Raw genomic sequence first — 12,431 nt, 5'->3', positions numbered from 1 at the left:
TGCTCAAAGGCTGCGAAAAGTTGAAGGATTTTGACGCATTAGAGTGCTCCCCCAGGGCCGAAGGTCTCAGCAGGGAGTTGGTGGGGTGGTTGGGTTTAGACACCTGCAAGCAAATGAGTGCATTTGTTGTAGCTCATCGTAATGGATGACGAGCTGTCAGGCATTGAACGATGCCTTCAATTACCTATTGCTGATAAAATATTCCAAAAAATATATATTCCAATAAAACATATTTATTTTCTGATACTTAAAGTTAGGTAAGTTATCGTAAACAGCAGTTGTTATAACATACTTTTAGGTAAAAATGAAATAGATACAAACTAGAGTTAATCTTTCATATCAGATTTACGCAACTCAAACTAAAGTAGCTTAAGAATATCAAATATTATTATCCATTTATAGGAAATGTATCTATATGTAGTAGCTTCCCTTTCCCAAAATCTCCTGATATCTTTCCCATTTTGTCCGACATTAACCACTAATGAAACATGGACAAGAAAGCAGCGATTCCCGAGCTGTAAGCTCCCCCCATTTTCCTCGAAGCACTTAACTTTTCTTGTAATCAGACAGCGCGGACACGAGATTCATCCACCATTATGATGGTCCCAGCTTCAATTTTAAGTTTTTCCCCGAATGAACCGGACTTTCCCCAAGGGAGCTGCTGAACTGGGACCGAAAATGATGACTTAATATACGAAAATCACGAAAACTGATGGATTCCTCTGGGGTGTTTTTTACTTGCAACGACCGCTGTGTGCTGTCCTTGTTCTCGTCCACGTCCTGTCCGACTTCCTGACCCTTAGTCCTGTCCTTTTGCGACAATTTCACGCTCCTCGCACGCCGCTGACAAGCTGACAGCTGCCACTTGAGCGATGGCGTTTATTAGTTATTAAACGACGTGATATATGCCCGCGGCCCGGGACACGCCCCTCATCCACCGCCCCCCGCAATTGGCCAACACTTTGGCGCCTTAATGAGACCGCCTGCCGTCGCAGTGGAAAATCGCTTGCTCGAACCGGACATCTGCGGTTCTGCATCCGGATGCCGACTCGAATTCGCAACACTTTATTTAAACTTTATTTAAGGTCCATCAGTGGCGAAAGTCACACGACAACAATTGCACAACTGGAAACTATCGCATGTGCTCAAAAATTAAATTAACTAACTAAAGAAACTATGCCAAAAAAGTATACAAGTCAATAAATTATTAAAAACATCTTAATAAAAAATATTTCGTATTAGTTTTACATAGAAAATACAAAGCAATGAAATTAGTATCACAACCTTATTCAAATTTTTTGAATTCAACTGTATGCCTTAAAAATAACTTATTCCAGCCAGAATCGAGAATCCGAAATCCGAATAGTATAAATACCCTTGTAAAACTGATTGATAATAGTTTATTGTTTGTTCAATGCCTTGCGTATAATTTTCGTAACTATAATTGCCAAAATGCGGAGTTGTGTCATCCCGGAAAAAAAAAAAAAATCAGAACCCTTGTCTCGCAGCCCATTTGACTCCGTTCAATTTGAGCTGCCTACTGTGCGCTTCTATTTGTTTATACTTATTTCGTTTTCACACCCCCTTGCGGGTCGTCCCATTCTTTACCAGATACCAGATTCCAAAACCCGGATCCACCCCACCATTCGCAGCCTCATCATCGTCATCATCAGTCGTTTGAACTCGGAATCGGTCTCAGGTTACTTTGTTTTCCTTGGCCGCCGTTGTTTGTGTTTTCCGTTTCACTTTTCGTTGGGTTTGTTTGTCATTTTAAAAAATGCGTTTTGCAGTTTATTTCTTTCTTTTTTTTTTGTATTTCAAAATTCAATTGTGGATGGCCGCAGTGCTTTTGGAAAAAAAATCAAACCAACCCCCTAAGGTAAAGGTATCGAGCCCTTTGCCGACTTCATCTTCAACTCCCCCTGCGGCTAATAACGTCCTCGTCAGTTCCGGCAGCTCAGTCCTGGCACCCCCTGGAATCCGGAGTCCTTCTTGTGCTTTTCGGTGTCAGCAAATTATGGTTGAAATTTTAACACAAATTTGTTTGCCAGCGTTTTTTACCCAGCGGGGTGTTTCCCCTTCAAAAATTTCTTAAGTTTGTTATTTTAAAACGAAAGTCGGGATTGCGTAGATATCGTCAAAACTATGGATTCCAAAGGTAGCAAAACCAAAAGCTAAAAGCTAAAAAAAAGCTAAAAGTTTCAGCCTTAAAAACTAATGCAAGAAATATGCCAAGATCAAATCTAATACCCATTAAGTTACCCACACCCAGTTCTCTGTCGATTTAATTATGATAGCTATCTTTCGAATTCCCAGAGATGGTAAATCAATTCCTATCTGAATTAAGCTGCGAGGTGGGAACACCGTAGTTCGTGTTGTCCCTAATCCTTTGACACGTAATCCCTCACGCGTTCCGGGATCGTCACCGGGTCTACCCCGTTCTATTTACTCCGGGAAGGCGGACACTTGCGCTCCATTTGTCATTTTCATAATGGGCGCAGAGTAAGTCGGTGGGAGCGTGTCGTCGAGGCCATATCTCGCGGATTACAAAAACGAGACGGAGGCGCGACTCCGGTGGCACGTGACTGGAGGATGAGTGTCAGGTCAGGCGGAGATCACTATCGGACGGAACACGGATGTTTATGTTCACCTAAGACGCGGCATTACAAGGCGGCCCTGCCCGCCGAGTCAAATGACACGTAAACCAAGTCGTTTAAGGTTGCCCTGTCTCCAGATTTCCTTAGCACACGGATTAACTTTGTCATTTTCAGAAAAAATACAAGCACACATATATTAGATATTAGCTATACGAAATATAAGATATGGTATTGTAATTTCTAGGACAGGCAATAAAATAGAACTTAGGCTTACAAATTGTCAAATTAAATCTATGCAAATGGCCCACATGTAGCCAATAAGAAGTGGACTTAAAGTGGGAATGACTTGGCGACTGTCAGTTTTCATTTGGAGGCAACCGAGCCGAATTGATTGATTTATTTTGGCAATTATGTGCATTCGATTAAAAGTTGAACTCACAGTCACGCGGCGCTGGCTAATAATATGCAGGGATCCCATCCTAGAAGCCCACTCCACAATCCTCGCCTAGCGGAGGAAAAAACAACATAAATCCCCAGAAATATCCCATGGAGCTGGGGGATTACATGGTCCTGAATTGAAAACCAATTGCGCCTGGGATGAAAAATCGCGCCAACAAACCCAGCGGGCGATAATGGAGGGGATGCGGGTACGGAGCCGGAGCAGGACCTTCGTCGGTATGGGGATAATGTGGGGGGATGTGGCCTGTTTACAATGTCGCTCGACTTGGACAAGGGGATTTCTTTGTTTTGGTTTGGTTTTAATTTTGAGCAACGAATAAATTAAATCAACCGACATTCGAAATAATTGCCGGAAATTGGTGACGTTGTTGAAATTTCTTCACCGCCTTTCAATTCGAACGGCAATGAAGTTGGTGTCCGGTGCTTAATAAGATTATGCGTGACCCGGCGAGCGTGGCTTCCATTAACAAGGACCTTCAGGAGTCCACAAATTCGAGGCTTAAATTGAACGTATGACAGACAAGTTAAGCCGGCGTTCAGATGAATTTAAGCGAGGTTGAACAGCATTAAAATACAAGAAAACTACAGAATATATGAGATACATGATCAAATACTAATAAGTCCGTATTCCATGTTCATATCTATTTGTAGCTTATAGAACAAGTTAGTTATATCGTTAATTGTTGGAAAAAGTTATTAAGTTGACGGGTCAGGTGTGAGCTCCATACTTTATGACTGGCAATTAGTAATAAATCAGTGCTATAAGAAAGCACGAAAGATAGTTTCGGATATTTATGGGCCAAGTTGCAAGCATTCGTCTTGAGAATCCGGCTTGTCTCGGATAAATCAAAACTTTGTTCGCCATAAATAAAAGAATGGCTAATAATTACAGCTGTTGTTCGATGGACAAAGTCCGCAAACAGCACACCCCACACCCCTCGTCCTTTCCAAACGCCCACTCCTGCTCCACGGGAAGAAATGTAAATGAGTCTCTAGCGACTAATAAATTCCCAATTACACATGGACGGGCCCTGACCAGGGACTCTTCTCCTGATGGCCAGCACACAAGGTCCACTCATAAAACTATGCCGGCACACCCTGCTTACCTCCACCACCTCGAACCAGCAATAAACTAAAAAGCATAAATTTCTGAAAACGACAAATTCATGCACTTGGTCGAACTCTGGCGGAGGGTAGGAAAGTGAAAGGAAAACAAGGAAAAATCAAATGGAAAACACGGAAAATCACAATTACATGAGGTGAGGGGTGAATTCGGGAGGAGGAACGGAGCACTTGAACCGCTGTCGATGTCCAATTACGGGTGACGCCGATGACTCCGGCAAATGCCAACATCTGTGACCCCGTGCAAGATGGAGATGCGTGAATGCATTCCGGCAATCGCATTTGTTCCGATTGCCTCGACTAATGCACTAGATTGATAACCCCGATCTCGAAATGTCCTGCATGTCCATGTCCATGTCCAAGGATGTTGCTGATGTCATTACGCAAGTATGATGAATTCCAAAGGTTCTGATAAGCGGCCAATCGATAGCTTTCTTCTTTGGAACATATGGAAAAATCAGCAATGATTGAAAGTGTAATTATTCGAGAAAGAAATTGGTATAACTAACTAAATTAAAGTGTTTAAGAAATTAAGCAATATATTATTAAACAATAAAGTAATTTATTTAGAGATTAGCTTTGATTGGATATGTAGCTCTATATAAGTTTAGGTTAAGCGCAGCTATATCTTTGGTGTTTTTGGTCTGAATATCCTTAAAAGTACAATACACCCCAATTACCATTTAGACTTCCCAACAAGGACTCACACATATCGTACCTCGTTAAAATTCCTGCGAAATCAGTGCGAATTGAAACGGGGACTCGAAACAGGAAAATGGGAAAAATAAACCCAACGAAATCGCAAATATTTCGTATCCTTACTTATGTTTTACGATTTTCGTGAATGCGAGTTTGTGCGAGTGTGTTTTCCATTTTTGGGTTTGGGGGTCTCCCCCCACAGCTCATTTGCCGGAAAACCCCACATACGTTGGTTTTTATTCGTTTTTATGCCTTTTTGCATACTTTATATATTTGTGCAAAATTTATGTGCGCTATTGTTTTTATGGCATGCACCCATTTCGCCCCATGTGCCATATATGTATGAATGTGTGTACGTACACACATAAGCTATGCCCCTCGTCCTGTAAGAAGGCGAAAATGTTATCCTTGTTCGAAAGGCATTTTAATGCCAGCCTGGGGTTGGGAATGGCAATGGAATCGGATTGGAGCCGTGTGGTTGGGTGGCTGTTCTGGCACTTTTCTGCAAATTATGGCACATGCGGCGACGTCGGCATTATGCCTGATCCTTTTGCCTTTGATATGGCATACCAAGCATGTACAAATCCACACACACACAAACGAGTGTGATTTTATGTAAATCCATATCCATACATATATATGTATATGTACATATATGACTCGAGCCCTATCTATCCCCAGTCTGCTGCCACTTAAGCCGCTTATGTGGCAAACACATGAAATAAAAATCAAATGGTGAGAAGGGAAAAGAAGGGGAAAATTCGAGAGGGAGAGCGGAAAATCCTCGCATAACGAGCATTTCCCTCTGCCATATTTGCGTTATTTTATTATCATTTTTCTTCGACGTCGCTCGGAAAGATTTCCTTACAAAATGGCGAGCTGATGTGGGTTTTTCTCTCGATGATTATGTTTACTCGACTTTATCCTTTCTCTGTTTTGTTTATGAACAAATCTACAAGGAAATTTGTTATTTTCTTAATTTTAAAAATAAATTGTAATAATAAGAGTCCTCAAATTTACCAAAACATGTTGGTAAGCATTTGTATCTGATAACAGCTTGTCACATTTCCAAACTGACATAAATGTATCTCTAAGATCGAAGTTGTATTTGACGCTTATGATCATGCGTTATTTGACCTTATGTATCTGCAATATTTTGCTGAATCATTTCTTTCCGTGTCTCTATCTGCTATTTTGTACAGCAGAATGATGCTCCCTTGCATTGGCGCTCCTCACTTTTATATCTTTCAGATATGAGTTGCCATAAACTGTACGTGTGGGCGTGGGCTTATGTGTATGTGTATCTGTATCTGAATAAATGTGGATGTGTGCCACAGATACGAATCCAATTTCTCAGAGGCAACAATAAAACTCGGCTCAATCTTTTGGGGGCGGCGCTGTAGATGGTATGTAACCGAATCTGAATCCAAGACCGGGCCTGAGATGACGATAAGCGAAAATGGCGAACCGCCTTATGACGCGACTTAACGGGATTCCATGCGCCCTGATTATGGGCATAAATACGAGCCACCCACCCCAAAGGCACGATACATGCGAGGAAAATTTAAATAAACTGATAAACGAATCCGCTCTAAGCCCCAGCCAACGTTGATGACTGTTTCGCTTGTTTCGCCTTGTCCCCCCAACCCGCCACTGGCGAAAAGATACAACTTCTGCCAGGCAGAAGATACAAAAATGAAGACGAAACGGGGCAAGCTGCTTTAATTAAAGCCAAAAGGAAGCCCGGCGCAGCGCAGCAATGGTGGCCAGGAGGGAACCAGACCAGATCCGAGGACCTGGTCGCCGGTCCGCTTGTTTATGACCCGCAGCGGTCGCAGCGATCAGATACAGTATCTTCACCTGACACTGTGACTGGGTATGGGAATGGGTACGGGTGTGAGTATGGGAATGGGCATGGGTATGGAATCGGGCATGGGTCTCAGCCATGACGGTGACAATTTATGACGTACAACCTGGCCGCCGAACAGGAACCACTTCTCCCGGTAACCAGCGCTTGCAGCAATGGATGCTCCAGTAGCCGCCACTGGCCAATGGACGGCGAGCTTATGAAAATCATAAACACTGAACGGCGGCCGACGTTGACATCCGAGCAACGAATATGCATTTTAATAAAATATCCTAAAAGCCACATAAATCACATCCGGACAGAGCATCGCGTGCTCCAGGTGGACTTTATCGGTCGGCTGCCGCTTAATGGGTTTACCAACTTCCCTTCAATCCCCACCTTGGAGCAGTTCTCTGCCCCACATCAGCATCGCAGTGATAAGTTTCGGTGCATCCATTTAAGTTTGCTAATCTCTGGAGGAGGTCACTTGTTTCGATTGCATCGCATAGTTATAATGACAACGTTTCAGAGAATTTTAAACCAAAGAAAGCAATTACTCCAAAATACCAATGTTATGTACATTTCAACATCCAAGATTCCATGGAGTAACACTTTTATTTCCTTAAGAGAAAGTTCACAAGGTTGTTGGGTCATAAAAATAAGCTGGCGTTGCCCTTGAGCTGTTTAAATTTATTTAATCTATGTCCAATTGGACCCATCAAGTGCCAACTGTCAAAATATTCAAAACCGACACTTTTCGTCTAGACTTGGCCAGCCGCAGGCGCAGTTGGTCATACTTCTGGGCCAATTATCAATATCTCTGGGCAGGAAGTGGAGCAGGTTGCAGGGCATCCAAGGATACCGAACTGGAGCGGCTATAATTATGACATATGATGGCATATACAGATGCCAGGACCGACCCATGTCAAAAAGTCCGTACATACAGGCATAATTTGGAGCGATTCGGAGACGTGGACGAGGGTCTTAGGTTCGTGGAATAATGATGCTGGCTTCTTGACACATTTGAGTGCTAATTTAGGAGTCTCGCACATGACCATGGTCAGGGATGCATCGATTACTGAAAGTATGGGAGAGGTGTCATGAGTGCTCCGATCTTCTGGCAGGATCATTAAATTTTGCTCAAAAGAGGAGAAAAATAATTAAGCTACTTATCATAATTTACTCGGAATATCTCTGAAGATTTTATAGGATTTTTAAGATTGCAAAATGATTGGTTATGATCTATGTCCTTCAAGGTGCTTTTGGTTTGGTTTAAGAACCTTTAAGGAACCTTTATAAAACAAATTAATGCGTTATAAGAAATTTTGTAAAATAATATTACATATGAGGTTTTATTTTAGTTTTCCAGCGATTTAAGAAGACTGACACTTTTTCTTTGAGTGCGAAATAATGCCGATGAAAAGTAAATACCAAAAATGAGACCATAATCAACATGGCACATTGTATACATTGTGGGTCCGCTTGCCACCCCCAAGACCACCCATCCCCCACTCCCTTTCTATCACCCAGACAGACATTTAACGATAACACCCAAGGATATCAAAATCGAAATATCGTTAGACGGTCCCGCGCAAAATGCTTGACAAGCATAACAAACAGTGGAGGTACATGGGTCCTGGGTCCCAGCCAAGGCTTTTATGATGGTGACGACCGCCCACAGGACCTCCCACCCACCAACAACACCACCTCCAACCAACCACCCACCGCCCACTGTGTCGCATTCAACATGGCGTCGGCTGTTGGTGTTTCGCTTTCTGTTTCGCTTTCCCTGCGCGCTGGATGGGGGGATTCCCCCAGTTCGGTTCGTTTTGGTTCGGTTTGTGTGCGATATAAACGAAGTTTACCAAATAAATAAAGAGCCCTCCGCCGCTTCTCGTCTAGCGATTGGGTTGCAATATATCGCGTACGTGCTGGCATGCCATAAATATGTGGCCCATGTAGATGCGATGCGATGCGAGGCAACAAAATTATATTTCTGTTTGTGTTTGCAACAATTTATTTTTCTCTCCGCCACCTCCACCCACTGCCACGCCCACCTCGCAGATAAAGCGAAAACATTTTTCCAGCTCAACTCGCTGCGCAATCGATAACGATGAGGGAGACAAAGGAACCATCGACACCGAATCGTTTCAAGGATTTGGATTTCCCGAGCTTATTAGATAGATACATGTAACATAGAGTAGTGGCAAGTGTTCTGAAGGTAAACTTCAAAATATGTAGTGCAAGCAAATTTGGCCAAGACCGCAGCATGTGGCGAAGTCCGAAGGAGGAGCAGGGATCCGTAGCCAGCCCATATATCCTTCCATATTTGAGTTTTGTGCAGGGCAAAGGTACAACGCCCTTTATATTCATGGGGGCAACGAAATAGAGATTTCCACAAATCAGTCTCTTCACTCAAATATGTACAAAAGGTTTGTAAGTTTGCAACAACGAATTTCTTGTCTTAATACTTACTTAAACAAAAGAACAAGAATGAGTTTTAAATATTATTTATATTTCCTATATAAAAAGGCGGACTCTTAAGTTTTCTCATACAAAAATTATTAGTATTTAAGCTTCAATTCAATTAAAAACTCCACTTTTGCGAAAGATTTCTATGTATCGAAGTATATTGAAGTATTGAAATATTTTTGAAGTACGCTTACATCCCAATTCCAGTGTTAAATTTGCGAACAGCACTCAAGAAAAGCAGCAAGAAAAACAAAAAAACTTTTGGAGGAAAAGGAAAATGGCAGCAGAAAAATCGGAGCACAAGCAACAAGCCAACAAATTTAAAATGTGAAAACTTTGCAAGTAGTTGAAAGTTGGCAGCAGGCGAACGAACCGCAGTCGCCAGAGAAAGGCGACGTGCAGTTGGAAAATGGGGGAAATTCTTTGTCTAAGCAGGGGGCACTGCGGACTGCGGAGGGGTGGCAGGTGCAAACAGGGCTAAGAGATACGGGCGCACGACTACGGTACGGATACGGATGCGAATACGGATACGGGACTCGATGATTTGATGTAGCTGAAAATTTGCCGCTGAGATTTTCTTTGTGGTTTCGACTTCTTTTGATATGAGAGCATTTTCCAACGTGCTGCACACTCAAGAGCAGCTATCCCCCAATCCCGCCGCCTGTCATTTGCCAATTCAACGGAGAACTTCAAAGAAGCGGCAGTGCATCCTCCTGTTCGGGCCAAATAATCCCCAAAGTCCGTCGCCATTTTGGAATGGGTAGCAATCGCTAGCCACACGCCCACAAAGCAGTCGCAACCACAAGACGCAAGTGCAGAGGAAGTGGGTGTTATGAAATATGACGAGATATGTTCTCATATTCCACCCTCGACAAGTTTTTCTGATTTTGCGCAGTCTCGATTTGGAAAGAGAACAAGAATATCACAAAAATTGGTCCACCATTGACCATAAAAAGATGGTTTCCATCTTATATTACAATATAATATTTATATAATTAGTGACTAAAGGTAGCGAAACCAAACTTGCTTATAATCTTGCTTGATATCCATTCTTTTATCATAGAAAATATTTACAGCTTTCTTTTTTATTACCCTTAATATAGAATTATTTATTACTAATAGTATGATTTTTACAATATGAAGCAGTATGATATTACAATCTTATTATTATCTTATTAACTTTTGAACTTGCCGCAATGATACAAGCCCACCAACCACAAGGCACTTGGCCAAAATGCCAATCAAACTGGCGCTGAGCAAATATTATCACAACAAGGCCGCAGAACAATGTGGAGGCCATCAATCAATCGGCACTCGTCGTCAGCCAAACCAATCATCCATTTATCCATACATATCCATCCGGATCCTGGCCATCCATGGTCTGCCGAAATGTGCAAATAAATCGCACAATTGTCCGTCCGTCCGTGGAGTCGTCCTTTTCGGGAGGATTCCGAGCTATCCACGAGCATCGAAACTAAAAGTTATCTGCGGCCATGCCAAAACCAAAACAAAGAAACTTTCGTTTCCAATTTTCTTGATGTATTAAATTATTTACGCCCTCTTGAGCAGAGGATTCGTGTGCGTGGCACTCATATGTGCATCTGCAGATATGTACATATATGGACATGTGTGTATATAGGTGACTTCTATATGTTTACATTGCCAGCCACTAGTTTTGTTAATAACAGCAGCCCAAGAAGTTCAGTTAATAACACATAAAAATTAATTATCCTAACAGTAGAACAGTATTTTCAATTCTAGAAGTTGATCCTGTGTTTACTTTTAGATACATAAGTTAAGATACTTTAATAAAATACCTGCGTTAATAACAAGATTCTGAAAGTAATAATATTCAAACAGCGCAAAGGATACTTCATCCTTTAAATCCTAAAATCTAGAAAAGGAGCTAATGCTAAATCGCACGAAATTCTTAGGAAAATAAACGTCTAACATTATATTTATCACTGACTTTCATAGTCATACCTAAACGTTTTATCGGAATTACCTTGTAAAACTTTAAGACTGACACATTTGTAACGCCATTTTATTTAATTAGAGAAATTAGCGTTATCCGGATGGAAAAGATAACCGGCGAAAGTGTCTCAGTCACTTTTCACTGCGACTAACTGTCACCAGTTGGCCAGATGCGCTGTGATCTTTCCTAGGCTGGAAAATACCCATTAGAGGATGGGAGCTGTTGATTTTCACAGTTGGTGCGCAGAAAAGAAAATTTCTTGGCTGCAGCCAACTCAATTTCACCCAGTGGGCCAGTGAGCCAAATGTGCAGCGATCACCGCACGGCATCGACGGGGATTCCCCTGCTCCGCCCAAGAGCAGCAGTTGCAATTTATGATAACCAATTTGCGGACTACAAACACAACCATTGCCACACGAGCGATACCTTGTGCCGGCAAAGATTCCAGCGGAGATCCCAGTCCAAGATCCCAATCCCAGGGGCAGTAGCCGAAGTTGCGGCTTAATCACTTCGCTGCACGCATCGTTAAATATTATAAGTTATTACTAAGATATAGTGTGTGTGGATCGGTTGTTGCCTCCGGCGAACAGCTGGCATCTTCTACTGCATTGTTTTTGATCCTACTAACCATATTTACTCTTGGCACTAATTCCACTCTCTTTAATATAAACTGATTTATGTGTATTTTGTATTCAGAATATCTGGGCAGTTCCGGTGTTCTACTGCTCCAGTAATCGCTATTTGGGAGCTTCTACAGTGGTCATTCGAATTAAAGAACTACATTTACATTCTACTACATCTTACATTCAATCTAGAAATATTGTTTAGTATTTCAATGATTTATAAATGACGAGTTTTGAACATTTTCGGACAGTTTTCCTTTAATGAAAATATTTCTCATCTAAAAATATATATAATATTCTTTAAAATAATAATTATTATTTCACAGAATTGGAAGCAATTGGCTATCTAGTTCCAATACTAGCAGATTACCATAATAGCTTAAGTAGCTTTAAGTAAATATGCAAACAATAATCTTAAATATTATTATAAATTAAGTGAAATCCACTTCATTAGTTGTATTTCTATCCTATGCATTGACAACCTTATTCATTCATTCATACAGGCGTATAGAAATCGAAAAGTGCTACTTTGTGGCGGATAGCTCCGCAGATCCACGGCTCCATCGCGGGACCTGAACAAGATGCATAGGCATCCATCCGTGGTTGGGTAACGAAAACATGTCAGCGCCCACAGACGA

Source organism: Drosophila mauritiana, chromosome 2L (assembly GCF_004382145.1).
Source record: "Drosophila mauritiana strain mau12 chromosome 2L, ASM438214v1, whole genome shotgun sequence".
Lineage (NCBI taxonomy): Eukaryota > Metazoa > Arthropoda > Insecta > Diptera > Drosophilidae > Drosophila > Drosophila mauritiana.
Note: the sequence above shows the minus strand (reverse complement) of the source record.